The sequence below is a fragment of the Mesoplodon mirus genome (genome assembly GCF_964341445.2).
Source record: "Mesoplodon mirus genome assembly, contig: HAP1_SCAFFOLD_838, whole genome shotgun sequence".
Lineage (NCBI taxonomy): Eukaryota > Metazoa > Chordata > Mammalia > Artiodactyla > Ziphiidae > Mesoplodon > Mesoplodon mirus.
The window spans coordinates 131196-145619 of NW_028295201.1; the positions used below are offsets into that span (position 1 = coordinate 131196).

General features: G+C 42.7%; 1 protein-coding gene and 1 long non-coding RNA gene across 3 annotated transcripts in view; one reads left to right on the forward strand and one right to left on the reverse strand.

The window, feature by feature from the left end:
* Positions 1–2046: 2046 nt before the first annotated feature.
* LOC309797658 lies at positions 2047–9210 on the reverse strand. 2 transcript variants are annotated; one of them, XR_014292766.1, is made up of 4 exons: positions 8988–9210; positions 5700–5872; positions 4387–4490; positions 2047–2353 (listed from the first exon to the last, which is right to left on the reverse strand). It is a non-coding gene; the product is annotated as an uncharacterized lncRNA (long non-coding RNA). The 2 variants fall into 2 exon arrangements; XR_014292765.1 differs by lacking the exon at positions 4387–4490.
* Positions 9211–9672: 462 nt separating this feature from the next.
* LOC309797660 (uncharacterized protein) overlaps positions 9673–14424 on the forward strand; it is a gene marked incomplete at its 3' end in the record, with an annotated part of 34877 nt that continues 30125 nt past the window's right edge. Inside the window, exon 1 of the mRNA XM_082646117.1 lies at positions 9673–9718. The remainder of the gene's footprint in view (positions 9719–14424) is intronic.

Here is a 14424-nt window from a genome sequence, read left to right on the forward strand (position 1 = left end):
ACAAACACATGAAAGGATGCTCAACATCTTTACTCATTAGAGAAATGCAAATCAAAACTACAATGAGATATCATCTCACACCAGTCAGAATGGCCATCATCAAAAAATCTAGAAACAATAAATGCTGGAGAGGGTGTGGAGAAAAGGGAACACTCTTGCACTGCTGGTGGGAATGTGAATTGGTACAGCCGCTATGGAGAACGGTATGGAGGTTCCTTAAAAAACTACAAATAGAACTACCATATGACCCAGCAATCCCACTACTGGGCATATACCCTGAGAAAACCATAATTCAAAAAGAGTCATGTACCAAAATGTTCATAGCAGCCCTATTTACAATAGCCCGGAGCTGGAAACAACCTAAGTGTCCATCATCGGATGAATGGATAAAGAAGATGTGGCACATATATACAATGGAATATTACTCAGCCATAAAAAGAAACGAAACTGAGCTATTTGTAATGAGGTGGATAGACCTAGAGTCTGTCATACAGAGTGAAGTAAGTCAGAAAGAGAAAGACAAATACCGTATGCTAACACACATATACGGAATTTAAAAAAAAAAAATGGCATGAAGAACCTAGGGGTAAAACGGGAATAAAGACACAGACCTACTTGAGAATGGACTTGAGGATATGGGGAGGGGGAAGGGTAAGCTGTGACAAAGCGAAAGAGAGGCATGGACATATATACACTACCAAACGTGGGGTAGATAGATGGTGGGAAGCGGCCGCATGGCACAGGGAGATCAGCTCGGTGCTTTGTGACCGCCTGGAGGGGTGGGATGGGGAGGGTGGGAGGGAGGGAGATGCATGAGGGAAGGGATGTGGGAACAGATGTATGTGTATGACTGATTCACTTTGTTATAAAGCAGAAACTAATAAAAAAAAATTGTGTAAAAAAAAAATAAAATAAAATAAAATGACAAGGAATGCGGGTTAGATGCACTAGGGTCTTGTCGTACTCTGCCATTTACTAATAAACCACTTATGTGCTACAAATTGTAGGTGCTCATTTATAAAACGAAAGGGGGTAATTCTACATGAACTATAGATTTCTCCTACTCTAACTCATAATTTCTAAGTTCTTTTCTTAAAATTTCTCTATATTATCATTAATTTTCATTAAAAAAATAAAAATCTAACTTTCTCTTTGGAAAATCAAACAGTAATTCCCACAGTCCTACAATAATGGGATAATTAGTTCTGAAACCTGTCAAGCTTCATGTTTCATATGAAAAGAAAATCACATTATATAATTTTTAAATTTAAGTAATGAAATTTAAATAATTTTTAAAAATTAAACATGGACTTCATAGCACAAAGACAAGGTCTCCCCAAATGGTGTTCCTTTATTTACTAGAAGTTTTCAGCTCTGCATTGAAGTTGAAATAAAAAAAATATATTATTTTTGAGGTGCAAAAATTTCTTGTGAAAATCAATTTTTCTTTTCCATCCATACAAACAAAAGTATGGAATGACATTAGAGGTCAGGTTTATTTGGTAATAGAATGTAGCTTCTTGATATTTTTGATTTTAGGAAAGGAGAATATCAACATCAAAACGTTTTTCAACTTTACTTTTATTTAAAATGAGACCATTTTTTCCTCTTATAAAAAGAGAGTTCGGGCCTCCCTGGTGGCGCAGTGGTTGGGAGTCCGCCTGCCGATGCAGGGGATACGGGTTCGTGCCCCGGTCTGGGAGGATCCCATATGCCGCGGAGCGGCTGGGCCCGTGAGCCATGGCCGCTGGGCCTGCGCGTCCGGAGCCTGTGCTCCGCAACGGGGGAGGCCACAACAGTGAGAGGCCCGCATACCGCAAAAAAAAAAAAAAAAAAAAAAAAAAAAAAAAAAAAAAAAGAGAGTTCAACTAGAACTGTCAGTTTCCTCATCTTTAAACAAGATCACTGAATCAGCTGACTGTATTCATTCAGAACTCAATTTCCTTATCTTATGATCACTAAGGTTCTCCCTACATCTAATATACTAAGGTTCTAAGGAAAGGAAAATATATTACTAACGACATGTTTTGAATTTTATTTCTTAGAGTTCAAATGTCCACCATTCACCTTGGTCTAAGCTTAAGGAACCATTCAAGGGGATACAATGCAGATGGGAGGAGAAAACAGAACCCTCACACAAGCTGTGCCGTGTTGCAATCAGGCTTTCATTTGAAAAACAGTCTTCTCTATAGCTTTAAAGTGATAACTTTGTACCTGCACTGCTTCTTGTTTCCAACGGATTTTCTCTGGCTCTTCCTGAACACGTTCTGAGGAATCATCAGCCTCTTCCACTTCTGAGGAGGAAGGACTCTCTACTGTCACAGTCACAGGAAATTCTGATGGACCTGAGTGTCTGAGGAAGAAGATAAGAAATCACAGAGTTGTTACACTAAAGTGCAAAGAAAGAAGACAAGATTGTATAAAAGATAACACAAGCCAGATACCAAGTATCCAAATATTAGAGGACATTTAACAAAAGTGATCTGAGGTATCATTCTTTATAAATGTCTCTCACTGCTCCTTAGTCTAAAACAGGCAATGACTAAGTAAAATTACAGGAACTTATTTTTGCTATGTTACTGTACAGACCTCTGTTGTACGTGCTTAGGATTAGTAATGGGAATTGTCCATATTATTTTATTAAGTTTCTTTCACAGAAGCCCAGCGAAGATCCAAGGTAAACATTTTTTCTCAGATCAACTTTATACTGCAAATAAAAAATTTATTCTTCACCATCAGACAAAAACAGTCTGGAAGGAAATGTACTTTTTCAGATGAAAATACATCAGTAAAGGGACTGATGAATAATCAGAAAGTCAACATATCTAAGCTGTGAATAATAGACATTAGAATTTTAAAAAATAAATCACATACACATACACAACTAAAACTGACCCATCAAAAATTTCATCTTCTCACCACCCTCAAGCCAAAACTAGGGCAACAGTAATACAATTCTCCCAGCAAGCTTCACTGCCAATGCAAAGTTGTTCAATAGGACATTTCCAAACATTTAAAACCTGACCTGGCCACAACCCCATAAAAGTCTACAGATCATAAAGAAGTGTGCTGGGATTATATAACCGCGCAGAAGACAAGTCACTAGGACATCCTTTTGACAACAGGCAGCAAACCCTGCGGCATAGGAAAACCCTAACAGGAGAACGAGGTGCACAGCCCTCTCTCCGGGAACGCAAGGCCAGTACTGACTCCCAAGACGCTCTTCTCTCAACCTCAGCAGTGGTGCCTTTCACAGAGCAACTACGCAGTCTCCCAAGACCACTGGGAAGGAGAATCTGATACTGACAGTATTAGCTTGCCACGAGGCCATAAGCGAGGGAATGTGTGTGGCCTTGGTGAGAGAGCAGAGGTTTGGGAGATGCTGCTTTATATTGGCTTTCAGATCAGGAATTTGTACATATAGCCCGCAAACAACGTTTCTTGAAAACATGTGAACATTCTTGAGTATGACAGCTCCACGTGAGGGGTCAGAAATGGCAGTCAAGTTCGTTTCCCTGGGTAACAGCTGATTTGCGGACTGGAAAACTGGCTTCCTTGTTTACAGACATAACCACAAGGCTGCCCGTTGTGTGCCAAATCCACACAACTACACAGTTGCATTGGGAGAGCGACCAAACATGTTTTACATGGATTTATTTCAGAGAGGGAAATGCTTCTTGTAAGGCTCTGTCAGTTTAAAAAGCAAGAAGAATGACCATCCACCTTTCCCCATTCAAGCCCTATATATCAAAAATATGATAGCTACACACCAGCAACTGATTACATACATCACAAGCTTTGATGAATGGAAAGCCCCTAAAAAGATATCAACAAAACAAAGTTAGATCTTCATGTAAATACATCACCAGTTAAACCCACTTAATACAACTATTTAGTATTATGTACAGTATCCATACAGAATTGTGTATAAAAATAAATAAGCTCAAAAGAAGGACCTGGAAGGCTCTGCTATGGAGAAAACTGAACAGCATTAAGCCGACTGGCTTGGTAATAACTCTCTGAACTGCTGAGAGGCCCCTTCAGTTCCTATGTTCAGGATGGTTGAGATTTCAGTCTCACTTCTTTAAATGGTGATATTAATCGTTCTCTAATTGACCACTCTGTGTAACGAGGATGGACCTGAGATTAAGTGTCTCAGGAAGAAGATAGGAAACCACAGAGTTGTTAAACTCAAGTGCAAACACTGGGGATTCAACACTATAGTTTATGCAACAGCAATTCACATCACCATTTGGTCATATTTTTTCTACAAAACAAAAGCTGCACTCACATGTATGATAAGACAAAAATTAACTGCCATCTGTATCAATATGTTAATGTGCTTCAATCACATATGTTTTCATGAAAGTTTAAACATAAAATCACCTTTAAGATCTTGACCATGTGATCTGTTCCCTGCCATGTCAGATTATACCCCGTGAAGTTTACTGTCTTAACAGTGATAGAGTTCTTTATACCTTGACAAGTAACTAAAAGGAAAAAAAACACACACACACACAATAAGATGAAGAGCCTATACATTTGTCAATCTTGACTTATTTGCTTTTCTTGAGTCAATTGGAGGTTTATAGCCACATTCTTAAAATCATTAACTACAATCTTCCCAAACAGGTAATTGATGAACTGATGCATCCTAAAACTCGTCAGTAACAAAGTGTTATTCCAGTTTACATCAACAGTTTAATTCTATTTAGGTACTAAAACTGAATATACTGAATACTGCAAACTTTATTCCCAACCACTCAGTAAAGTACTACATACTTTTGAGACAAAGGAAAAAAAAAGAAAAACCTAAAAAGCATAAGACTCCTCCGATTTTCATTTCCAATGATACATGCCAATCTTGATGATCAATCAGCGATTTAAACACCAACTATAAACCCAGTATTTTATTAGCTGCTATGCAGTGTACTAGAGCAATAGAAGAGAGAGGACCTCAAACCCACTGTTCCCTCAAATTGAAAGGCAGGCTTCCTGACCCCTCCAGACCACTACTGGACACAGGGAAGGCACACTAATCTTTCAGGACCCTAATCAAGAGTCATCTGCTTTGTGATTACTTCCATGACACACCCTCACCAACACCACTGAGTTTGCTGCTCCTACGGGACGTTACATGTATTTACTATTTTAACACATACCACAGTGCATCATAATTATGATTGCAGATAGATGTTCTAACAATTTAAAGAGAATGATGACTTTTTTGCTCTTACATCTTGCTATTTCCCTTCCTAATTCTTGAAGAGAAACCATAAAAATATAAACAAACAGAGAAAACAGAAAATATACAAAACATGTGGTTTGTGGCTTAACACAAACTTAAGTAAGATTAATTCTGACAGTATCCAGCATGACAAACTTCCATGGTACAAATGAGAATGGACCAAGGTTTGAGCAGCTACAGGAGACAATCCAGGCCTGAACAACACCAACAAAAGGTAGACAGTCATGGTGTGTAGGAAATCACGAGACCAGTCTGATGGGAAGAGACTTAAACAAGACTGAAACTCACTTTCTAAACCTCCATCCCCAACTGGACAATTCAAAAGACACAGGTGCACCAAAGAAGCCAATTATTCAATCCCTTTAATGGGGACGAACAGTTTAAACTTTTATTGGTTAAGTTCGCCCCAAAAGCAACTATCAAATGTTGGCAGCACACAATGAAGGCTTACCTTTGTTAACATAGTTAAGTCTCTCTCTCTCACAACTAGCCCACTTCGCTCCACGTTCCTTAGCGCACCCGACGCACTTACACAGCATTTATGAGCTTTACACAACTGGAAGGTCACATCTTTATTTCTTATCGCAGGAACACGACTTCTGTAAACTTTATTTCTGTCACAACCTAAAGCAAAATTATTGTAAAATGAGTGATTTAAACCATACATTTTATCATCATTAAAAAGTATCTAAATAAAAACAAAAGCATCTGCTCTGTGCTAAGGATTAGGAACGACTCCTGCCCTTAAAGCCTTCATTAAGGAGGAAGATGTATAAACTCAAATTTCAATCACATGAGACAAATAAACGTAACCTTTATGCACAGAGGTTCCCATGGAGGCAAAAAGTTATATCTGAGTGACGGCTTCATGATAACCCTGAGGTACAGTCTAGAAAGATGAGGCTACGCAGAGCTGGAGTAGGAGGTGCATTAACTGCAGAGGGAACATCTGTGAAAAGACACTCAAGCCTGACTCCTGCTGGGCACTGTAAACGCTGCAGGTGGGGATGACTAAGGCCAGGGGTCCAAGTGTGAGAAGAGACAGAAATGAAAATAGAGGTGTTGGCCCAAGCAAGCCTGGGAGAGAGCATGGCTTGTATCTCACAGGTGGTGAGACCTGGGGCTACCACTGGCTGAGCAAGGGTGCCTCCGCTGATTAGAAAAATGCTCCCCGCTGCTGAAGGACCGACTAGATAAAGGGAGTGATCACAAAAAGCTCCCCTTCCTCAGGGCAAAGAGCCCCAGGAGGCTTGGCCGAACACAGTTCAGACTACACGCCTCCGTGCAGAGCACACGCTGGGCGGCTAGTCTGCACTAACTCTGTGTGGGCAAGCCATCAGCAGCATTAGTTTAAGCACATCTGTTTATGTTAGAAGATCACTTAACCCGAGTAGGCACATGAACTTAGAGGAACTGAACCCAGGGGCCGTGAAACCACCCAGGAGTTTCTGCCATAGTCTGGGCAAAATGTAATATGGATGAAGAAGCAAATTGAGGAGGAGGCCAAAATTTACAGGATAGACCCACTGGGTGCAAGACATAAAGTAAGTTCAGTGAAGGAACTCTGAAGAGAATGGGCTCTGCAATAAACTTTTCTTACATTCAGTGTAAAATATTAGGCAAAATTAAGTACAGTGGCCTTTTAGGTCCCTTCCAGCTCTAATTTCTTTTGATTTCTAACTTATTACACTGGTTGAGTAAAGTCCCTTCAGAGGTACAGAACAGTTCTTATACCTGCATGGGATGCAAAGAATAATGTGACTTCTCTTCACCAGGGGATGAGTTGAACTGTTCTTGCAGAAGAGATAACAGATGGTGTGAACCCCAGATCCTAGAAAAGGGCCAGGCACACGATGAGTATTCAGCTTTTCAAAATCAAATGAACAATCATTTCCTGTCCTAGATCTTTACACCCTTCGTCTGCTGGCTACTTTCTCACAGCTTATAAACATCCTCAAATATACCCACTTAAAAATCTCTCAGACCTAGGATTCTTTGGATCTTCTTGTGGATGACCTCAGTCTCTACCATGCCTCCAAACACCTGTCCTCCCCAAAAGCCCAGATCTGTACCTTGGGTCCAGACCCGTCTACCAGGCCCCTCTAAAGCACTGAAGATGAAGTAAGATCCTCTCGCCACCCCCAATCCCTTTCTACTGTGCTCTGTATCTCTCAAAAAGATGCAGCTGTAAAGTGTCACCCACGCTAGCTGCCCTCCCTTTTCTAACTGGTCACCAGGCCTCACCCATTCTCTCTCAGATCTGCAAAACCCAGTCCCACCTTTTATAACTTAAGTGGGACCCTCAGATTACAATTCACGCTGCACCGAATCAACTGCCTTCCACATGGAGGTCCGAGTGAGCCTCTAAACCACGAGTCCATCTCACTGTTCTTTGGTGGAAATTTCCCACAGCCTTCAGGATAAACATCCAAACTTCTGACAGGACAAACAAGGCCCCCATCACTTGGGCCTCACTAAGTTTCCAGTATCCACTCTCATTTCTTTCCAAAACCCTGACTTCCAGTCCTGTACATTAGTTTTGCCATATTTTCTTATATTTCTCAAACTTCAACACACACTGCTCTCTCCGGCCACCCCAGGACCTTCTACATATCCTTAGAAAGGATGGCACCTCCTCCAAGAATCCTACCCTGAAGTCTCCCTTCCAAGATTCTGTGCTCTGCAAAGGGGAAAGGTGGAGGGGAGGGATAAATTAGGAGTTTGGCATTAACATATACACACGACTGTATATAAACTAGATAATCAACAAGGACCTACTGCATAGCACAGGGAACTCTACTGCATATCCTGTAACAAACTAGACGGGAAAAGACTCTGAAAAGGAATGGATATCTGTATAACGGAATCACTTTACTGTACACCTGAAACTAACACAATATTGTAAATCAACTATCCTCCAATATAAAATAAAAATTAAAGAAAAAAGAGATTCTGTGCCCTGTAGCACCAGAACTCACTTCTTCCAGAGCACTGACTACTGTGCTTGTGTTTACTTGCTGCCCAGTAGAAGGGAAGATTACATACGGCAGAAGCATCGTCTCCAGCAGCCACTGGTTCTGACAACTCATTCAAGTGCCAGGCTACTTTACACACATAACCTGCTTAACTAATTCTAAGAACCCACAGAAAGAGTGGTTATTAACGTCATTTTACAAGTGTGGGGATTGCAGTGCAAAAGAAACCTGCCCAGGCCACAGAGAGCATAAGCCCTGGAATTCACACCCTAAGCTGCCTTCACACCGCTGCTCTTTGCACTATATGATACGACTATTGAAAAACAATTTTTTTCCTGAGCCCTGTTTTAATGGAAAGGAAATGAAGCCGGGATATATCTATTTCCTAATCGCTTTGGTGTGCACCAGGCAAAGTCATTCAACAGACCAGGTAACATCTGTGCAACAATTAACGATGCTCCAAACTGTGCAAAGTGTTCTACTTTGTAGAGTCTAGAAGCATTAACACAGTGCATCCTTGTATCCACCACAGAGACTGGGTCCTGTTCAGCCCACGCTACAGATGGGAACACTGAGACCTTGAAGCCTTAAGGCACGCGGCCGGGGTCACCGAGCTGGCAGGAGTCCTAGGCCGCACGCCCCGTCTAGTGCACGCACACCCGGGCACTGGGCACTGGTTCTAGTGCCCACCCTCCACCTTGCACCATTTAAAACCCCGCTTCTCAGCGCCCACACGAGGGGCCCTGGAAGCGGGAAGTACAAACCTGTCTCGACAAGCCGTGGCTGGAAGAAGCTCTGGATACAGATCAGGGGTAGCGGGTGCTCAGGAGTGGCGCCCAGTGCACCCCGCGGAGGCGGTCGGCCTTAAGTCCAGCAGGCCCTCCTGTAGGGAAGCGCGCACGGAGGGCAGAGGCACCGAGTCCTGCAGCGCGCACAGGTCCTCAGAGCGCGGAAAGATGTCGGCCGCGCTGTCCCGGCGCAGCTTCACAAAGTGAGCTCGGCCTCGGGGACGCTGGCTGCGGACACGATGGCCACACCCGCCTGGGGCCCCGGCTCGCCTCCCGGCCCCTCGGGCGCCCACCGCCCGGCGGCTGCAGCCCCGCAGCGTGCACAGGACCGGCGTCGCAGCCAGAAGACATAGGGCCACGGGCCCCAGGTGGCCAACCCCGCCATGCCGCGCTCCGGAGACCCCGCGTGGCCTGGTGTTGGCGCAGGGATCCACGCCCTCCACGCCGCGGGGCGGCGGTTTACGTCGGCGGGCGGTGCCGTGGGGGCGGGGCTCGAGGACGTCATCACGCTCGCCGTGCGTCGCGTCCCCCCGCAGCCCTGTCTCCCTTGGTGACGCGGCCTGAAGAGAAGGGGCTTGAGCCCTGAGACTAAGGCAGCGCGAAACGTACGAGGTGTGGAGACTTCGGGGTTTCCAAAAAGCGTTTGCTGACTCATCCTAAGAAACGTGAGACCTGGTTGTATCAACGCATTTTAAACGTAAACTCCCGTAAGTGTCTGGGCTCCCCCGCCCTGGAGAGAGCGTGTATTCCGTGAGGGACACACGAAAGGCGGAGTGAACGTCTGCCTGTGGTCCCTCACCTGGTGCACGGGTGTGTGAATTTATGCGGAGAGCTCTTAATTTCTGGAGTTTCTGCTAACTTGACACGGTAGTTGGCAAATGGTGACGTGTTCCATGCATTCAGGACATGATCCTGGTTACTAATAATCACTTTGTTGTGTACTGACAACTGCACAGAGAATTTACTACTGAATATCCACTTCACAGAAGGGAAACTGAGGCGTAGGAAGTGAAGTGACCGAGTAAGAGGAAGGACTCAGACAACTGGTGTTAGTAAATGAACCCTGCAGGGGGCCGTTAGCCTGCGGTGGCTCGAGTGATGCGGCCGCCTACGTAAACCAACCAAAATCTAAGCCTGTCAACGGCTCAGGGTGACGCACACCGCTGAGGACCACCAGTCACAAACCACCGACTAGGCTTTAAAGCGATAGCAAGTCAGTCACTTCCTTGCTTGGCTTCGGCCCTTTTAAGATAAACATCTCTGCAGCTCCTGTGGCTGGAGCGCTCCTCACCACTTCCGCTTTGGTGGTGCCGGAATTGAATCTATTTTTGCTCACGGAAAGTCTTATTTTAAACGTGCCTCAGTGTGTCTTTTAACATTGGCCGTAGAAGTTGGATTGGTGTCCAGTTTCTAGAACAGTGGTCGTCCTCTGGTCAGGCCTTAGGCGTTATGCACACAGCGTTCCTCTTCTACCACCACCTTCTGGCTGCCTCCACCCACTACCAGCTCCCGCGTATCAGGTCCCCTAGATGTGGTCAGCAATGGCTTTCACACGCAGCGTGCTCACATTATAACATCGCAGACACTCCTCCGTCCTCCAGCCGGCGTGTGAACTGAAACATGACCATTCCTGTGCAAGAGCCTGCTGTGACCACTTTCCCCAACACAGCCACTCCCCAGCTGACCCTGGGTAACCACGCTTCTGAACTTGGTCTCCATCACTGCATGCATGTCTTTCTATTTAGGCTCCATTTTGAAGTACTCTTAAACCTCATATAGTATTCTACTATGTTTTCTCTTCTTCCTTGCTTTTTTTAGTGTTATCTTGGCTAGGGTCATCCATGCTGACACGTAAAGATCTGTCTAGTTCACGTACTTTCCTCACTATGTAGGATTCCCGTGTAGGGAAATACAATAATTTATATGTGCATTTTCCTGTTGATGGACATGTAAATTGTTTCCAATTTTCAGTATGATTTCGGTTTCAAAAAAATTTTGTATACTTTCTAACGGTTACTTTACATTTACAGTTATTACAAAGTATTGGCTATATTCCCTGTGCTCTACAATACATCTCTGAGCCTACCGTACACCCAGTAGTTTACGTCTCTCGCTTCCCCACCCCGTATTGCCCCCGCCTCCCCCTCCGCACTGACAACCATTAGTTTGTTCTCTATATCTGTGACTCCCCTTCTTTTTGTTATATTCGGTAGATTGCTGGATTTTTTAGATTCCATATATAGGTGATATCCTACAGTGTTTGTTTTTGTTTGACTTATTTCACTTACCACAATGCCCTCCAAGTCCATCTATGTTGCTGCAAATGGCAACATTTCTTTCTTTTTTAAGGCTGAGTAGTATGCCATTGGTTATATGTACCGCATCTTCTTTATCCATTCATTACTTGATGACACTTAGGTTGCTTCCATATCTTGGTAATTGTAAATACTGATGCTCCAAACATTGGGGTGCATGTATCTTTTCAAATACATGTTTTTGAAAACACGTGTTTTTGTTCTTTTTGGATTTATACCCAGGAGTGGAGTTGCGAGGTCATATGGTAGTTCTATTTTTAGTTTTTGAGAACCCTCCATACTGTTGTCCACAGAGGCTGCACCAGTTTACATTCCTACCAACAGTGTACCAGGGTTCCGTTTTCTCTAAAAATTGTAGATTTTCTTCCTAGGGTTAATTGAGATGATAGTTGAATAATAACGTAAGATCAGGTGAAGTCTAAAGAAATTTTAGAAAAGCTGGATAGAGTAGGAAAACTTCTGTTTGCTGGCGTCTGAATGTTAGAGAGACACCAAGACATGTGGGCCAAGTTCTGGAGAGAAGGGAAACACAGACGCAAGCTTGACATTTGGCGCAGCTTTTCTCCTTGGGGCATTTGCTGATTCAAATGTTACAGCCTAGGAGCTGAAAAGCCAAAGAGTTCAAAGGACTCTAACGACAGAAGCCAAACGGCAAGAACCGTTTTCCATTGATAAACAGCATTTTAACTATGTAGAAGCAGAAAATGAAAAGAAAGAACTTTGCTTTACATTTAATAAAAGTTGAGGGAGATCTTTGTGGCATATTAGTGAACTTATTTGTGGAAATTTAGCCATGTACATTGTGTTGGAGAGGCACCAAGAGTTCAAGGTTTCTCACAAATTGAGTACACAGTTCCCTTAAATGTAGGCATGGTGGCACCATTTACATAACAATGATTTGGAGGATGTTGTGTTAGTCAGCTCTTGCTGTGATAATGCTTTGGAACAAATCACACCACAGTCAGTTACATAAACAAGAATTTATTTTTCTTGGACCTATGGGCTAGCTGCAGTGGCTCTCTTTTAGACCTCTAGATGGCTAGTTTTGCTCCGTGTTTTGGGTCAATTTGAGGTCTGTCACACACCTCTTCGTCTGGAGCCCAACTGTGAGGCCGCAGCTCCCAGGCCCTGTCTTCTCTAAAAGTTCACTGAAACATAAGAGGTGAGCCCAACCGCAAAGCGCATTTAAGGCCTCTTCTGCTCATTTAAGGCCATCATGTCTGGTCATACTTCAGTGGCCAAAACATGTCACAGATCTAAGCTGTATTTAGAATATGTGTATTTGTTTAAAGTTGGGTGCTCTCACAGAAGAAGATTGCATTTTGGACAGTGTTAGCTTAGCATTTCCATCGGCATTTGCAAACGTGATAAACGTCGTGTGCACTTTTTCACCTTTGAGAACTTTTTGAAATTGTGGGACAATTTCTATGGGAAAAGAGGAAGGTACATTTTAGAACTCAACTTTAGTTATGGCAGTGTTGGGAGAAGAATTAATGAGATAAGGTCAATACAAATGAAAGATTGGGGATTCACATATTCGTAATTAACATTAGCATTCGAAAGAACATTCCTGGAGAATTGTGATGCTTGCTTTACGTGATTTCTATCATAAATCATTATAATCTGACCAAGCCACTTCAGTAAAACATGCATCATACAGTACACATCACATTTTAGTTGTTCCTACCACTGCACAACTTATCGTCAGGCACGAAAGGCTACATATGTTATGGTTCCATTTATACGAAATGTCCAGCAGTGGCAGATCCATACACACCGCAAATATTATACATTAGTGGTGGCCAGGGCTTTGGAAGAGAGGGAAATAGGGAATGAGTCCTTAAAACGGGTGTAGGTTTCCTCTTGGGGTGATGAAAATGTTTTGCCGCTGGACAGAGGTGATAGGTGCACAACATTGTGACCGTACTAAATTCCACTGAATGGTACAGGGAATTGTAAAATGATCAAAATGGTGAATTTTGTGTTCTGTTCATTTTACTACAATAAAAAGGAGAAAGCATTAGGGAAAGACTTAGAGTTTGGGAAAGTAAGGTGAACTGGTCAAGAAAAAGACAGCTCTACTGTTCAGTTTTCTCTGAGCTCTCCCAGTGCATTAATCCTCAGCAAAAAGTAGCCTTAACGTGTACATGATAGTCATTCAACACAGTCCAGGGAAAAGTAAATAAAATAAAAGCCAACTCTTCTTCTTTAGCACATCTATGAGAGGCTAACTTCCTGCTCAGCCACATGGACATTCATGAGGACGTTTCACTTTAGGTTTCCTCTACTTCAGTACTTTACTGACAGCTCATTCACACGTGTAGGCAACAGCATTCCTTAATTCGATGGGATCTGCAGTGCTGGTTGTGACCAGTGTCATGAAAAGAAAAGGGAAGGAGGAAAAAGCCTCCACGTTGACTTGGTGGTCTTGACGAAATGGATGCAGAAGACAGCTTGAGTGTCCAACTGGAAACTTTTATTTTCCTTTTCCTTTTCTTTTTATCTTTCCTATCAGGTCTTCTGCCCACTTCCCACCCCCTTCTTTCAAACAGGAGAGACACTAATTAGCTGCTTTTTTTGGTTTGTGCTAAAACAACTATTGTTTTGGGTTTCTTGTTGTTCGGTGAACATTATTGTTTTTACTGCCAAATGAGCTTTGGTGGTTGATGTAGGGGGTCTCTTGGGAACTTAACTTTTTCCAGTTTAAGTGGAAAAGCTTTTTTGTTTGAATGGGCTTTTACTGGGTGCTTCAAGGTTTGCTCTTGGCTCTTTGATGGGGGACTGGATAGCACTGTGTTTCCTTTGAGGTTCCGATAAATAAAGGATCCTATGTCCTCCTGGGGACTTTTTGTTGATTTTGCTGTGTGTCCTCTCTAATAGCCAGATGCAGATTCCAGGAAAATGGCATATAAATGAATATAAGTAATCTAATATTTTTAGAATTTGCTTTGGCCATACTCCTGGTCTTATTCTACTTGTAGCAGATGGCATTAAAGAGCATTAGCTATGTATATATTAACTATAATATACCAATATTAAATATTATATAGATATATAAATTTAATATACTAATATTTATATTAATGTATAACAAATTA